The sequence below is a fragment of the Prionailurus viverrinus genome, chromosome B3 (assembly GCF_022837055.1).
Source record: "Prionailurus viverrinus isolate Anna chromosome B3, UM_Priviv_1.0, whole genome shotgun sequence".
In the NCBI taxonomy this organism is placed as follows: Eukaryota; Metazoa; Chordata; class Mammalia; order Carnivora; family Felidae; genus Prionailurus; species Prionailurus viverrinus.
The window spans coordinates 85,429,855-85,445,777 of record NC_062566.1 but is presented as its reverse complement, the minus strand read 5'-3'; the positions used below and the strand labels follow the sequence as shown (position 1 = coordinate 85,445,777).

At 31.9% G+C, this 15,923-nt stretch overlaps 1 long non-coding RNA gene across 2 annotated transcripts; it reads left to right on the top strand.

The window, feature by feature from the left end:
* Positions 1–3,070: 3,070 nt before the first annotated feature.
* LOC125168776 (uncharacterized) lies at positions 3,071–13,893 on the top strand. 2 transcript variants are annotated; one of them, XR_007153294.1, is made up of 5 exons: positions 3,071–3,207; positions 8,254–8,308; positions 13,078–13,211; positions 13,352–13,512; positions 13,853–13,893. It is a non-coding gene; the product is annotated as an uncharacterized LOC125168776 (long non-coding RNA). The 2 variants fall into 2 exon arrangements; XR_007153293.1 differs by having other exon boundaries at positions 13,078–13,512.
* Positions 13,894–15,923: the final 2,030 nt, after the last annotated feature.

Here is a 15,923-nt window from a genome sequence, read left to right as displayed (position 1 = left end):
GAGTCTTCTATGGCATTGACTTTTAAAAATCCTCTGAGGTTGGTATGGTTTCAGAAGACAGTAAACATTAAATGTAAGAAAGCTTGAGAAATAGTTATAGGTATTAAAATAATCTGTTGCAATGACAAAAGGAGAAAACTAAAGTCACTTTATAAAGCTTAGAGACTTAAACTATTAAGAGTACGTGGTACATTTTTTTTCCAGCAGACATATGGTTCACTTCAATTACTTTTTTAACGTTTTGTCTCCTTACGATGAATATTAAGTCTTTATAGTAGAAAATCTTTGCAATTTACCAAATAAATATCAGGAATAAATATGCTAACATATATCATTTGCTCTTCTGTGTATAGGTTTTGCACTTGTAATACCAATAATGACTTTTTAATTACAAAATAATTAATATAAGTACTAGATAATTCTGACCATCAGTGCTTGAGTATTTCCTTTTTGCTCACTGATATTTACTACTGGTGTCAAACTGATCACTTTTCCTGGCTCTCTCTTCACTTCTTCATTTTACATTTCATGACTTAACATTTCTTCCCCAGAAAAACACTACTAGGGCCATTACTTCTGGCAACTAATCCTTTAGCCTGGCCTGAAGTCTTTCTTGCTAAATGAGATTGTTAAAGATTGCCACTTTTCTGAGTCCAGAGCAACACTGGTTTGCTCACTAGATTGATATTTATTGAGTTAAGAAAGCCATCTCTTGGGGCCCCTGGGTGGCTCAGTTGGTTGAGCATCCGACTCTTGATTTCAGCTCAGGTCATCTTGGGGTTGTGGAATTGATCCCTGCATTGATTTCTGCACTCTCTCCCTCTCTCTCTCTCTCTCTCTCCCGCTCTCTCTCTCTCTCTCTCTCTCTGTCTCCCTCTCTCTCTTTCTCTCTCTCTTTATATAGAAAGAAAGAAAACTCTCTCATGCTCCTGCATCTTGTTTGGTCAAGCACAGTGGGAGCACAGACAATTTTATCTTCCCTAATCTCTTTCTCTTCCACCATGTCCCTTATCATGCAGAATCTGTCCTCGTGTATGGTAGAGACAAAGTTCAGGCAACCACAAAGTTGGAACTAAATGTCTGAAATAGTTTTCTTAATTGTGTAATTATTTTTGCCCCAGAATTTCTTGCTTCCTTGCTTAGACTGTTGACAGTCATTGTTTTCCTCTTTTTTTTATTTGATTTTTGGACATAAGAATGATTTTACTGATAGATTGGTCTTTCTCTTATCTGTCCTAATGATGTATATTCCTTACCATCCTTATCTCAGGAGCCAGTGCCTGAGTCCCACAGAAGGACATGAGGCCTGTCTCTTGATAACAGAAAGTATAGTCCTTGGATAATTTGCAAAGTATGACCAGGTAGGTGAATAATCTATTCACTGAGCCTGGACCATTTTGGACATAAAGATGATTAAGGGTTATATCAAACTTTACACAATGTTTGAAACAATGTAAGTAATCTCTTTTCTATCTACTAAAATGCACAAAAGCTAAAATTAATTTATATAATTATGGTTTCTTTCTTTCCTTTTTTCCTGAGTTATTATCACAGCTTTGTTATAAAATGTGATTGGGCGGGCAAAACAACTGTTAGTGTTGTTTCAGACAATGGATCAGAGTACTAAGATTTATTTTTATGACAAATAAAAGCTGAACTAAATGGAGAATCCTGGAGAAATGAATCCTCCAAGGATCAGAAATGTTTTGTCAATTAAGAAAGGGCAATAGGAACATTAATGCATAAAAGCAGACACTGTAACTTTGCTTATGTGGGTGTTTTCTGATCTATTATCTATTCATCTTGATAATTATATGTAGTGGATATTATTATTCCCATTTTTAACAAAGAAAAATGTCTCAACTCTGAGGAGAAATGCTTTTTGGTATCTATTTTACTTAAAAAACGGTACAAATAGAATGGATAACATTTGAATATACAGATATAGGAATAGTTTCCTAAAGCATAATAAAAAATAGAAATAAAGAAATATTATATTTTTGAAAGTTTTATTTTGGAAATTTTACACAGATACAGAATTTTTTATATTTAAAAAGTTTTTATTCTGGAAATTTTATACAGGTACAGAATTTTTTAGTATAATATCAAATACTCATTTTCCTCATCAACAATTATGAATACATCATCAATTTGTTTAGTCTATATCATTTCCCAGGTCTCTTCCTGGATTATTTTGAATAATACCCAATGAATCATCACTCTAATTGGAAATACTTAGTAGGTATCTCTAGATAAATGCACCCTTAAAAAAATCACAACACTATTTTAAACCTAAACATTAATACTAATTTTTAATGTGTTAAAATATCAACTTTTCATGTAAATTTTTAAATTTTAAATATTTAAAAAATTACAGTAAAAGGTACATAAAAGTTACTACTTTGAACATTTTTAAATGTATACCTCAGTGGCCAAGTAAATTTATATTGATATACATCTGTTATCATCCATCTCTGCAACTTTTTATGAAATATCTATTTTTCAAAATTGTTTGAATTATTACTCAATTTCCATATATTGTAACTTAAAAAATGACATTTAAATATTATATAATTTTTCAAGTTTCTTTCTATCTCTTTTTGTTTACTTGGCATATTTTATTGAAGAAAACAATTCATAAATCTAATAGACAATAGTCTGAACACTGATGATTATAGCCATGAAGTAATTTCTTATGACCTGGTAGATAGAGTTTGGACCATATTTGCATTCAGTTATTTTTGACAAGACTGCTTTATATAAAATTTTGTGTACTTCCATTCAAGGGTGCGATGTTTAATTTTATGTGTCAACTTGACTGGGCCACAGAGTGCCCAGATATTTAATCAAACATTAATCTGGGTTTGTCTATGAGGATATTTTTGGATGACATTATAGTCAACTAAATACAGCCAATTGCCCTCCCCAATGTAGGTGACCTTTGTCCAGTTCATTGAAAGCCCTCCCTTCCTCCTACCCATGAATAAGAGGAAATTCCTTTTTCCTGACTGGTTGAGCTGGAGTATTGGCTCTTCCTCTCTCCAGACTTGCACAGAAAAGAAACTCTTCCCAAATTTCACAGCTGCTGGCTTTCATACTGGAATTTACACCATTTACTTTCCTTATTCTCAGGCCTTAGGACTCATACTAGAACTATACAATTGGATCTCTTCTGAGATCTTGGGACTTCTCAACCTCCATAATCATGTGAGTCAATTCCTTATAATAAATGTTTTTCTACGTATGCATCTCTTTCTCTAGAGGACTCTGACTAATACAAGGGGATATGTGTAGGTCGGTTTGCCTTTGTTTTTGTGACATTTCCATTAATTATTACTGATAGATCTGCTACTTACGGACTCCAAAACAGTAATACTCTAATTCTTATTTATTAGTTTGTCTATTTATTTGTTTATTTGTTTTCTTGTTTATTTATTATAAAACTCATACAACTCAGTAACAAAATAAAAATAAACAACAGGATTGAAAAATGGGAAGAAGAAGTGAATAGATATTTTTCCAAAGAAGCCATACAAATGGACAACAGGTATACAAAAAATTGTCCAATATCACTAATTATCAGGGAAATACAAATCAAAACCTCAATGTGATATCACATCACACCTGTTAATATGGCTGGAATAAAAAAAGACAAGAGGATAACTAGTGTTGATGAGGATGTGGAGAAAAGGAACCCTTAGGCACTATTGGTTTGAATGCAAATTGGTGCAGTCACTCTGGAAAACAGTATGGAGGGTCTTCAGAAAATAAAAAATAGAAATACCATATGATCTAGCAATTGCACTTCTGGGCATACATCCAAAAGAAATAAAAACAGGATCTCAAAGAGGTATCTGAACTCCCATATTCATTGCAGATTATGGACAATAACCAGGATATAGAAAACACGTAAGTGTTTAGCAGTGGATGAATGGTTAAAGTTGAGGTAAGATATGTACATATCTAGATGAGTTATGAAAAAGAAACAAAATTCTTGCCATCTTCAGATCATGGGTGGATCTTGAGGGTATTATGCTAAGTGAAATAAGCCAGACATAGAAAGATAATACCTCTTATCATTTATATGCAGACTCTTAACAAAAAATGAAAAATCATAGAAATAGAGTAGAAAAGTGGTTGCCACGGGCTATGGTGTGGGGGAAATAGGGATAGTTGGTAAAAGGGTAAAAATTTTCAGTGATAAGAAAAAAATAAGTATATATAAGAAATTAGCTTCTCTTACCCTATATTTCCTGCCTTTTCTCCCTTGGGAAAAATCATGTAAATATATTTATGGTTTGTTTTTCTATTTTTAAATATGTTATTTAGTACCATGCTACACATTCCATCTTGCTTTTTTTCACTACAATATGTTGTGAAGAACACAGCATAGTATTATAAAAAGATGTAACTTATCTGTAAAATTTTCATAGAAAGGTTTTTGAGGAAGAACTATGTTTGAAATTGGTCTTCAGAAACCACCACTGTTCATGGGAAAAAATGAAAGTGTTAAAATTTAGGAGCATGGAGATCAATTAGAAAGCTACTAGCTGTGTCTAAATTAAAACATGAAAAATTTGAAATGGCTAGAGATGAAAAGACACAAAGTTAGAGTAGATGGTTTTGGGAAACTCTAAGATGTGGGTAGTAAAAGAGGCCATTATTTAAAATAATTTCAAGGTTGCAAAATAAGGTGACTGAAATAATTATGGTGACATCAATATGAGTAAGAAATGAATAAAACAGTACTAATTGAAGATGGGTTATTATACAATCAACATTCAATTTTGGGTCTATTTTTTTATATGTCTGCCATATTGTCTAGCAGTTTGTGAAAATGAAAGATAAGAATTGGAGAGAGGTCGGACCTAGAGACATACAAATTCAATTGATTTACATAAAAGGGAGAGATCAGTAAAAGAGATTGGTGAAAATGCCAATGAAAATAATTTAGAGCATGGAATAGACAGACAAAAATGAGAGAGAAACAAACAACCCAATAAACAAAAACACACCAACACAGAAGCTTTAATTGAATGCAATTAAGGAAAGAGAAGGAAGCAAGTATGAGACTGAAATATATTTTGATCAATGTTTGAATGTAATAAACAATAAATTTTTAAATTATATTTGGTCTATAGAAATCAAGTGGCCATTTTTTGATATCAGTAATATTTGTATCAGTTTGGTAGTAAAATTCAGAAAATATATTATAGTTACTTGTGTGAATATAGAGAATTTAGTTGTCAGTTAAATGAGCTTATCTTTTTGATGCCCTTAAGGTACTTAAAATCCATAATGTTATAAAGCATATTTATACAATGAATGTTCTCACTTTATTTTTGTTTCTATATGAGTCTTGTAGGGAGGAAAAACTGTGTCTACCCACATATGGAAAATCTTGGTAATATATACTGGAATAATGGGAAAAAGCTAATTTGAAACAGAAGGAATATGACACTATAAGTTTTTTACCTGTGTTCCACAGGGAGTGTAAAGTTGTAGCTGAATCAATTAGAAATTTGTTACCTAGATATAAAATGCAAAACAACTAAAAAGTACCTTTTAGAGTACAAATGCTGCATAGGAATTTGCAACTGACTATATTACTAGTTTTCTCCCTACGTTTAATTCCAACTATATTTCCTTGCATATATATATATATATATATATATATATATATATATATACCATATTTAAGTTAAATATACGGTATATATATATACCGTATATTTAAGTTAAATTATAATTGTATTATAAATATGTTGAATGTTGATTATTTAATAATACTTTAAAAATATTTTATATCTATGCTTACATAGTTATCATAATTCCTTGGTATCAATAATGCAATAATGCCTTACAATGATTTAAATATAATTTAACTTTCTATCCAAGACATCACATATATTTCTGTGACTAAATTCATACTATAGAGTTTCAGTCTAAACATGGTCTAATTTCCTAACTTATTATCTTTAATAATAAATCCCACTTGTGCTTCACTTTCATAATTATCATGAATGCTTTCTAGAGTCTTGAGAATCTTTTCTCAAATAAGTTTTGCATGTATAGCTACTTACTCTAATTATGAGTTATTCATTGTTCCAATGAAGTATCTTTTAAGATTTGTAGTGCTGTTACAAAGCATAAGAAATGCAGATCCTAAAACTTCTATGTGTTTATAAGAAAGGGAGTGCAAGTATTAAAAAAAAAAGACTTACAATAATGATATATTTAATATTAAGTTTATCTACTATATGTAATTATCCATTAGCTGATTCAAAATGTTTTCAGTGTAAATTAGAATTGTTCAATGAAAAATATACACCATCCTTTCTTAATGAAGGAAAAATAATTGGTAAGGCTTAAAAATATAATGTAGAAAAAGAAAGCTGAAGGAATGCCTTGAATAGCCAAAAAGTGCCTGACCTGATATCCATTATGAGGATTGAATAAACCAGTCTCTTTGGCAGATTGTCTTTAGGTCATTTCTATAATATTCATTTATTGAAGTTGGACTTCTAGATGAAGAAATACATTTGGTTTCATATATCTGCTGCAAGGCACTAATGTTGAATGTTTTAATTTCTAAAATTCAAAGAAATTTCTGTAGATTAGAAGGCAACTACTTGTCAGAAACAAACAAAAAAACATGAGTGAGTATTACACAGACCAAGTACTATATATGTTGTATATATAATTACATATATATATATTAACCTAATATATAGAATTTAAAAATAACTGCCCCCAAACTGCCTGATAAAACAGGTGTCCCTAAATAAGACCATAACAGAATAAAAAATATTCTATTTGGTTACATTGGAATCTTGTATACATTAATAATTCTTCCATATTTGTGTCTATTTCCATACATATATGTGGAAATATATATATAGAAATACATATATGGAAAAAATATTATACACACACATACACATACACAGAAAGTGCTCTAGAACAGGGGAGGGGCAGAGAGAGAGAGGGAGACAGAGAATCTTAAGTGGGTTCCACCCTCAACACAGAACCCAATATGGGGTTGGAACTCATGACTGTGAGATTGTAACCTGAGCTGAAATCAAGAGTTGGACACTTCAACTGAGCTATACAGGCATCCATATTTCTTTATATTTCAAAAGCGGTAAATTTTATCTACTTTTGCTACTCTGTACAGTATTTGTGGACAATTTCATTTAAAATCTAGGTATTTTGGGGGCTCCTGTGTGGTTCAGTCAGGTTAGTGTCAGACTTGATTTCAGTCTCAGGTCATGATCCAAGGATCATGGGATTGAACCCTGCACTGAGCTCTGCACTGGGCATGGAACCTGCTTAGGATTCTCTCTCACTCTCTCTCTCTCTCTCTCTCTCTCTCTCTCACCCTTTCTCTCTCTCTCTCTCTCCATCTGCTCCTCTCCCCCACTTGTGCACTCTTTGTCTAAAATGAAACAAAAAATAAAATAAATTTAAAAAAATAAAATCTTGGTATTTTCAAAGTATCAAAAAGAAGTAAATTTTACTGTGTTTAATGAAATTACCATTTTAAATACAATCATTTTGTTTATTTCTTAAGTTATATTTTTCATATTTTCTAACTCATAACAAATTTTTAATATATACACACATATATTTTAGATACAAAAATCTTGTGATAGTAGAAAGGCCCAGTTTGAGGGAATTTTCCCTCCAAATATTTCTTTGTAGATGTTTTTTTCTCCATTTGTTTTAAAGCTCCCAATGGTAAAATTTTCACATGCTTCAGCTACCAACTCAGTTACTGAAAAGATGTGTAAAACATTTATCCTTAATGGGCTATAGATGGAACATTGATCTTAAAGTCTCTGAGGAAAACAAATAATTGAGTTCATGTAATTTAATTGGTTCTAAAGTTGATATTAGAATGCATAATCCACTGTTTTTAACAAATATGTGAATTAAGAGTTTTACAATAAAATAATTTTATGTTTTAAAATTTTATCCTACTGAACAATGTATTTTTTTAGTTTCTCTCTCTGAACTTTGATTCTGCTGCTTTTCATTGAAGAATATTAATATATAATTAATATTAGTACTATTAATATATAATATATTATATCACATATGAATAATATTATTATATAATATATGTAATCCCTCTTAAAGTAGAATCTCTTATAGAAAGATAATTTGACCTAAAGGGTTCACATTGTCCTTTAATGAATAAAGACCAAAATGACCTTAACATTGTTCTCAACTCATCTTATCTTTACACAGGTTTCTTTCTGACCCTAGGTCCCTGATCTCATTTTTCCAGGATACTTTTCTTTAGGTAACTTGCAATTGTGTTTTGTTTTGCTTTGTTTGTTTGTTTGTTTGTTTTTGATCTTGCTTGGTATGATGGTTTCTTTAACAATGCTGGACATTTTCCTTTCAACATCAGTTATAACTGTTAAGATGCCCATAGCTTGAATTTTTGAGTACAAGTTATGTCCTACCAAAGAAAAAATTAAAAGTGTGAATATGAGTCTTGACAAAACTGTGTCTAAATTTTTGGTTTAAGCTCTCTGTTAAAAATAATAGACAAGACATATACCAGGGAAGATAAAGGTAGATTTCTAGACAAAGATAATAACTATGAACACTCATGTTTTTCGAATTATTCATTTGTCTATTTAACAAATAGCTGTATCCACATGAAGACATAAACTTCAAGTCCTTGGACACCTTAAGTTACTTTTTCATTTAATATATGGTTGTACACAATAAGACACAGCTAAATAGTACTTTAAAGCAGCAGACTGAATAATACAGGTCACAGAATTTTATAAATTTCAACACATGGTGTTAGAATTTGGAAAAAGAAGTGAAAATTAGGAATTACCAGGGTCTTGAACTATGATAATAAATTAGAGAAGTGGAAAAAGGGGGAAAGTATACTCAGGAAGAATATAAATCAATAAAAAATCTTTCAATCAAGGCTGACTGACCATAGTGTATTTTATGGACTACCTAGAAGAAAGAAAAGGAATGAAGAAATATTTGGATGCTTTAAAAAAGTGGTTTTATAAGAATATGAGAGCCAGTAGATAAGAACCAGTAGATTTATGGTGTCTTATAGAATCAAACTAGTCATGGTGAGAGAGCACGACATATGACTTGAAAGAATAGATAGCATCCAACTGTGAAGATCTCAAGTGCAGGCCGACTAGATTTGCCTGTAGCCTATATGACTTTGATATAATGTGAGGAAATCAATTTCAATAAGAAAGCAAATCAAACTATTTTAATTTCTCAAGTGGGTATTTGTATATTAATCACAAATATTTAATCTAAGTGTCTTCCTGTCTCAAAAGATGTGTTAGTAAATTATTCTGGGTAAGACAGAATTTTCATATACATAAGGATTTATACTTTTTTAAAAGCAATAATAGAATAGTTTTAATTAATAGATGATTTATGCAAACCTATATGATCCAATTTAAAATATAACCAGGAATTAAAAATGTAGATGGACTACTTGAGGTGATCACTGTGGTTAGTGATCTCTGCACATGTCTGTAAGTGACAGAGATTTGAAATTATTAATGTCAGTAATTCAGAATGAAACTTTCTAATGTTCTTAGCCAACATTCACATTTTTAATTGCTTACTCAAACTGCTGCAACACCTCCAGCCTCTAGAATTCATGAATAGCATTCCTCTGTAAGTTGACCCCATCAACCCTATTGAAGTCCCAAGTTGTAGTGTTAAGTAAATAACCACTCCAAAAGGCCACTGTACCATTAGAGGTCATGACGCCATTGTCCTTGTCCATCCCAGAGACTCACACACCAATCTGGTTGGCATTAAGCTCAAAATTTCTTGCTAAAAACTATGATTTACTATGATCACTTAATTTCCTAGAATACCAGAACCCAAACAGTTATCCTATAGACATTTCCTGAAATTGACTCTATAACACATTTCTCAATATCTGCTCAAACCATTACATTGATATATTTTTTTAAATCTTCAACTTCTTTCCTAATGTTTATTTCAGGTTTGTGTACTACTCCAAACATGCTTGTCCCTAAAGGGCACTGATTTTCCCCAAATTATTTAAAGCAGAGTTTGTATTTGCTTTGCATCTCAAGGCCACTTTGAAAATATTTATTTCTTTAACACTTTCTTCTCACTTGAAAAACAAATGTTATTAGATTTAACATCATCTTTCCTGTCAAGTATTGATTTGGGGGTCACCCACCTCATTAAAAATTTTTTTTAAATATTTGTTTATTTTTGAGTGGCAGAGATAGACAAAGCACTAGTGGGAGAGGGGTAGAGAGAGAGGGAGACACAGAATCCGAAGCAGGCTCCAGGCTCTGAGCTGTCAGCACAGAGTCCGATGCAGGGGTCGAACTTACAAACTGCAAAATCATGACCTGAGCCTAAGTCAGACACTTAACCAACTGAGTCACCCAGGCACCCCAATCCCACCCCACATTTTTTAAAGTAATTATTTATTCATGGTATTTCACTCCTTACTATTATTCCTATCATTTTCTTTGTAATCACTTCAATATTCCAGTACAAGTTTGGTTCAAAATATTCAACATTCTGGTCTCTTGGTTCTTTGAGGTCCTCCATCCAATCATGTTTTCCTCATCTAAGCTAAACTAACAATTTCCATGGTCTTAATCTGGACTGTGAGGTCAATAATAACTACCCCATCTCCAGAACTTCACCTTCAAGCATCTCCGTGTCTAATCATTGTCTTTCATCTTTCCAGATCACTGAGCCACTATATTTTTATGCCATGCTGAAAAGAATCTAGATGGCAGTTATTAGCACGTTTCCCAGGCTGGGTATCTTGACAGTAATCATGCTACAGAGAAGAGAAGTTGAATACATCATTCCATAGAGTTTTGCCTACCCCATAAACATAACATGTGGGGCATAAGAATTTCTGTTACTGGAGTGAAGGACATGAAGAAGCTTGCATTTTTTATCTTTAAAAAGAAAACAGAGTACTTAAGTTGGCAACTTAAAATAGGGCACATATACTATATTTCTGCTTCTAGATTTGAGTAGAGGCAGAAAAAAAATGAAGCTGTTCAATATCTTGCTTATGTCTAGTACAAATATTTCTGTACTGGAAATTTGATCCTTATATGTTATATTTAACAGTGTTCATTGTGTGAACATGATCAGAAAGCTACATTTGAACCTGTATTGGACCCTAGATGAGAATCTCAGTACAATTCCTTAGGGTTTGTAGACAAAGCCACCCTTCAGCAAGTAACTTTTTCTATGGAGAAATAGTTTCTGACTTTTTACTGGGTTGTTTTTCAGACTAAAGTACTGAAGAAAAGGTACCAGGTAATCATGCCACCTAAGTCTCACATCATAAAAAAGATCTATCCAGCCACTAAGTCAGGCACATCCAACAGTCCTTTGCCATCCCAACATCAAGTGGAGGTATTATTTATGCATGAGATTAGACTAAGGCAGAACTTGATAGCATAAATCATAAATAAATTGCTGTCACACTTCCAATTCTTCCTCAAATTATATCTTTTGCATCATGATATATTCCTCATGTCCTGACTGAAAATTAAAACTCCAATTTCATAGAATGCTATTTGTTATTTGTGTAAATACACACACAAATATATATGTGTGTATATACATATATACATACATATATATATATATATATACTAATAGACGTAGGATATATTTGTAATCAATGGACAGATGAGTGTTAGGGTATTTGCATAATTTTTGAGTGTGAACTTTATATTTTATCCATTTTCTGTAACTCTTCTGAATTTTTTATACTTACATATTGTCTTAGATTTATTTTAATAATAGGAATATTAACCCTTTATCTGTGAGCATAATGCAAAATTTTTTTCTGATTACTCATATTCTCAGACTTTGCCCTTCTGTTTATTTGTTTTTTGTTCCTACAGAAGTTTCTACTTTATTTTTATATTATATAAACCAGCAATAAAAATTGCACCTATATTTTGGGGCCAGAATTCAAAAAGCTTTCCCAACATTCAGGATATAATGAAATATACCCAGAATTTTGTTTATAATTTCACATCTTTCTTGACATTTAGATACAATATGTTTCATTTAGGGGTATAAGCAGTTATATTTTAATCCAATTGTCATTGTGCCCAAATGGCTATACCCCTGTTTTCAAACTTTTAGTAAAAAGATAATTTTCCTCAGTGATTTGAAATGCTACCTTTGTGTACAGTAAATTTCCGTGTACTAGTATTTGATGTTCAATTTGTTCCAAATATATAACTTTTCACAGGTCAGCAACATAGTGTTTTAGTTATAGAGACTTTATGGTATGTTATCCTAGTTCCCAACATTTAATTTTATTTTCAATACTTGTTATCATTGAATGTTTATATTTTTCATATGAACTTTAGAATAAATGTGTCGACCTCCATCAAAAAATAGTTAGTATTTTTGTTGGTGGTGTTGTCATCATTATTATTTCAACACTACTGATCCAATATAAAAGTTTACCTGAATCAAAATTTTTCTGGGTTGTGTTTGATTATTTTGTGAGTAAACGAATTCAGGATATAAGTAACTTTATAGTCTTGTGCTAATTTAGTGTGGTAACCTAATTAATAATATTGCCACATCTTCAGAATATAACCCATTTCTACCCCCCACCTTATTATCTTGGGAAACAGGAAACCAAATATGAATTGAAACTAAATTCGCTTACAAATAAAGAACTTTTCAAGACACAGGAAATGTATTTTTATTCTACTTAGTAGAACATTAAAGAACATTAAAGAAGTAGAACATTAAAGATCATTAAAGAACTTTTCTATGCCGATTAATATTTTAATATTCTGAAATCTGAATAATAATATGCCTTAAGAAATTCAAGGAGTGTAATATGATTTCTGATATAAAAGTACTTCAGGGAAAACAAACTATTTCAAATATGTTAACTATTATTACTACTCCAAATTCTTCAAACACTGTGCCGTTCTAATTTATTAATGAAATGATACACTATTGAAATGATTTCATTTTTAATAATGCCTCACAAAATTTGAATGTCTTTGCTTTCATTAGGTGATCATTCAAAATACCAAGCACAGCTGCTCACAGATGACTGACCAAACAGGAATCTCACTCCATTTTTCAATTTTCACCTGCTGACAACTTTTAGACATCATCCCTTCCTCATCGTTTTTGTCCACATTTGGGTGAGCTAATAAGAGAGCCTGTGCTTTCTCCTTCAGTACCTGCTGGAAACTGAAACCACACAAGCCCCCACCTTATCCGTACCCCACCCTTAAATGCAATAAAAACTCCTGAGCCAGTCTCTTTTTCTGGCACTCTCCAGACACTTCAGACCTCCTTGTGATCCCTGCTCTGTGTGGTGTACTACTCTTGACATTTCAGTCAAATTTCAGTGAAAGTGCCCCCTGCTTTTGCAGGGTGACCGTAACGGCTTGACTCCTGCAGGAACTGATCGATCAAGGAAGACAACACAACAGCTGCATGGTTAGTAAATAATAAAAACTTGGTCAGTCTTCCTCTTTAATTACCTTAGTCTTATATGATGTTTAAAAAGTAATTCACATATTACCTAACGTCATTTTTAATATGTTGCATGGACATAAATAGGTCCCAATAAAGTAGGCTAAGATTAAAAAGATCTGTACAATTTAGAAAACATGAAGATGTTATTTTGTAATCATTTTAATTACATGATATATTAAATATATCTGCTATTAAGGTAGTATAAACTACCCTGATTTAAATAACTCTAAATTAACATTAAATGTATGATAAGAGAGTGCTAGAAATAAGACACAACTAATAATCAACATTTTACTTACAGGATTTCCTTCACAAACTATTGTTTTTATCTTCATAATTCAAAGTAAGTAATGAATTTCTATGATATTTATCTCTTGTTGCAAGAAAATTTACCAAATACAATGCCCTCCTTTTTAATGGAAATACATGTTTTTGTGGTTTATGGAATGGTAATAATAATAACTAAGGTGTGATGTTCTTTTATAAAACTTTGATTATCTTTGAAAATAGCTAATATCTTTATGATGTTTAAGTATTGGAATAATAGTGTTCTTTTGTATGTACAACCTGTAAATTGCCGCTGTTGGAATATTTTCATACTTTTTTGTAGATAGAATATATCTTTATGTCTTAAAATTTTCTTCTTGTGGAAATGTTATTTGCAGAATGCACTGTTTAATAAGGTTTAGAATAATAAACAATCCAAAAGATAAGTATCTAGTATTTAAGTACTCTTAGGGAAAATAAATTTCAACTTAAATGCCAAACAACTTTATTTTAAATATAATGCTTCAATGTTAATTATTTATAATTTTTATTTTATATTAAAAGACAGACGTGTAAATTCTAGAGTTGGAAATTTTATTTAAAAAATTCTTTAACTTCACAGGACACAACAAACGTATTGACAACAGTGGAGGAAAATAAATCTTTCTTTTCTTTCTTTGATTTTATCTTATTTTATTTAACATTTATTCATTTTTTTAAATTTATTATTTTAATTTACATCCAAGTTAGTTAGCATCTAGTGCAACAATGATTTCAGGAGTAGATTCCTTAATGCCCCTTACCTTAGCCCATCTCCCCTCCCACAACCCCTCCAGTAACCCTCTGTTTGTTCTCCATATTTAAGAGTCTCTTATGTTTTGTCCCCCTCGCTGTTTTTATGTGAAAATCTTTCGTTTCTTATTCTTCATCAAGAACTATCAGAATTCTTACAATCTGCAATTGACAGACAGCTTCTAGTTCTGGTTAACTGCTCCACTTTCCAAACACAAGTTATATCAACTTGAACTTAACTATTCTTCACTGGGTTTTCATCACAAATAGGCAGAAAGATAGCTTTGCATTAAAGGAAACAAAAAAAAAAGTTTTCAAGTTCTTTTAACATGTTTATTAAGTAGATGGTGGTTCCTATAGAATGAATAATTGTGTCCTTCTCAAAATCATATGTTTAAATCCTAACCTGCAGTGTGATGGTAACTGGAGGTGGGACCTTGGGAGGAGATAAGGTCATGAGGTGGAGCCTGCATGCATGGGATTCATGCCCTTGTAAAAGAGATTCCAGAGAGCTCCCCTCTTATCCCTTCACTATGAGACACAGCAACAAGACAGCCCTCTATGAACCAGGAAGCTGATTCTCACCAGAGACTGAATCTGCCAGTGTCTTGATGTCGCAATTCCCAGCTTTTAGAACTTTTGAGAAATAAGTTTCCATTGTTTTAAAGCCACCTACTCTATGGTGTTTTTGTTGTAGCAACCCAAATAGCCTAGGCAGTAATTGCTAACAGAAGTGGGGTGCTGTTACAACAAATACTTAAAACTGCGGAAGTGGCTGTGGTAACAGACAGAAGCTGGAAGAGTTTTGAAGAGCATGCTAGGAAAATCATACATTGCCATGAACAGAGAGTTAAAGGTGATTCTGTGAAGTCTCAGATAGAAAGAGCATTCTAGAGAAAGCCTCAATCTTAGAGAATACTTAAGTAATTGTGAACAGATGTTGGCGAAACTTACCCACACAGGCCATTTTGATGACATCTCAGATGGAAATGAGAGACATGTTATTTAAAACTATAGGAAAGGTTATTGTCGTTATACAGTGGCAAAGAACTTCATTAAGTTGTATTCATATTCTGGTGTTTTGTGGACTGTTGATCCTGGAAGCAATGAAATTGAATATGTAGTTGGCGAAATCATAAGCAAAGTATTGAAGGTGTGACTTGAGTCCTTTAGACTGCTTACAGCAGGATGTGAGAGAGAAGTGACTTAAAGATGAAGTTGCTGAGCAAAAAAGAAGCAGAATTTAAAGATTTGGAAAATTATCAACCTATCCATATTGCAAAAAGATGGGGACACTAAGGATATGACCAAGC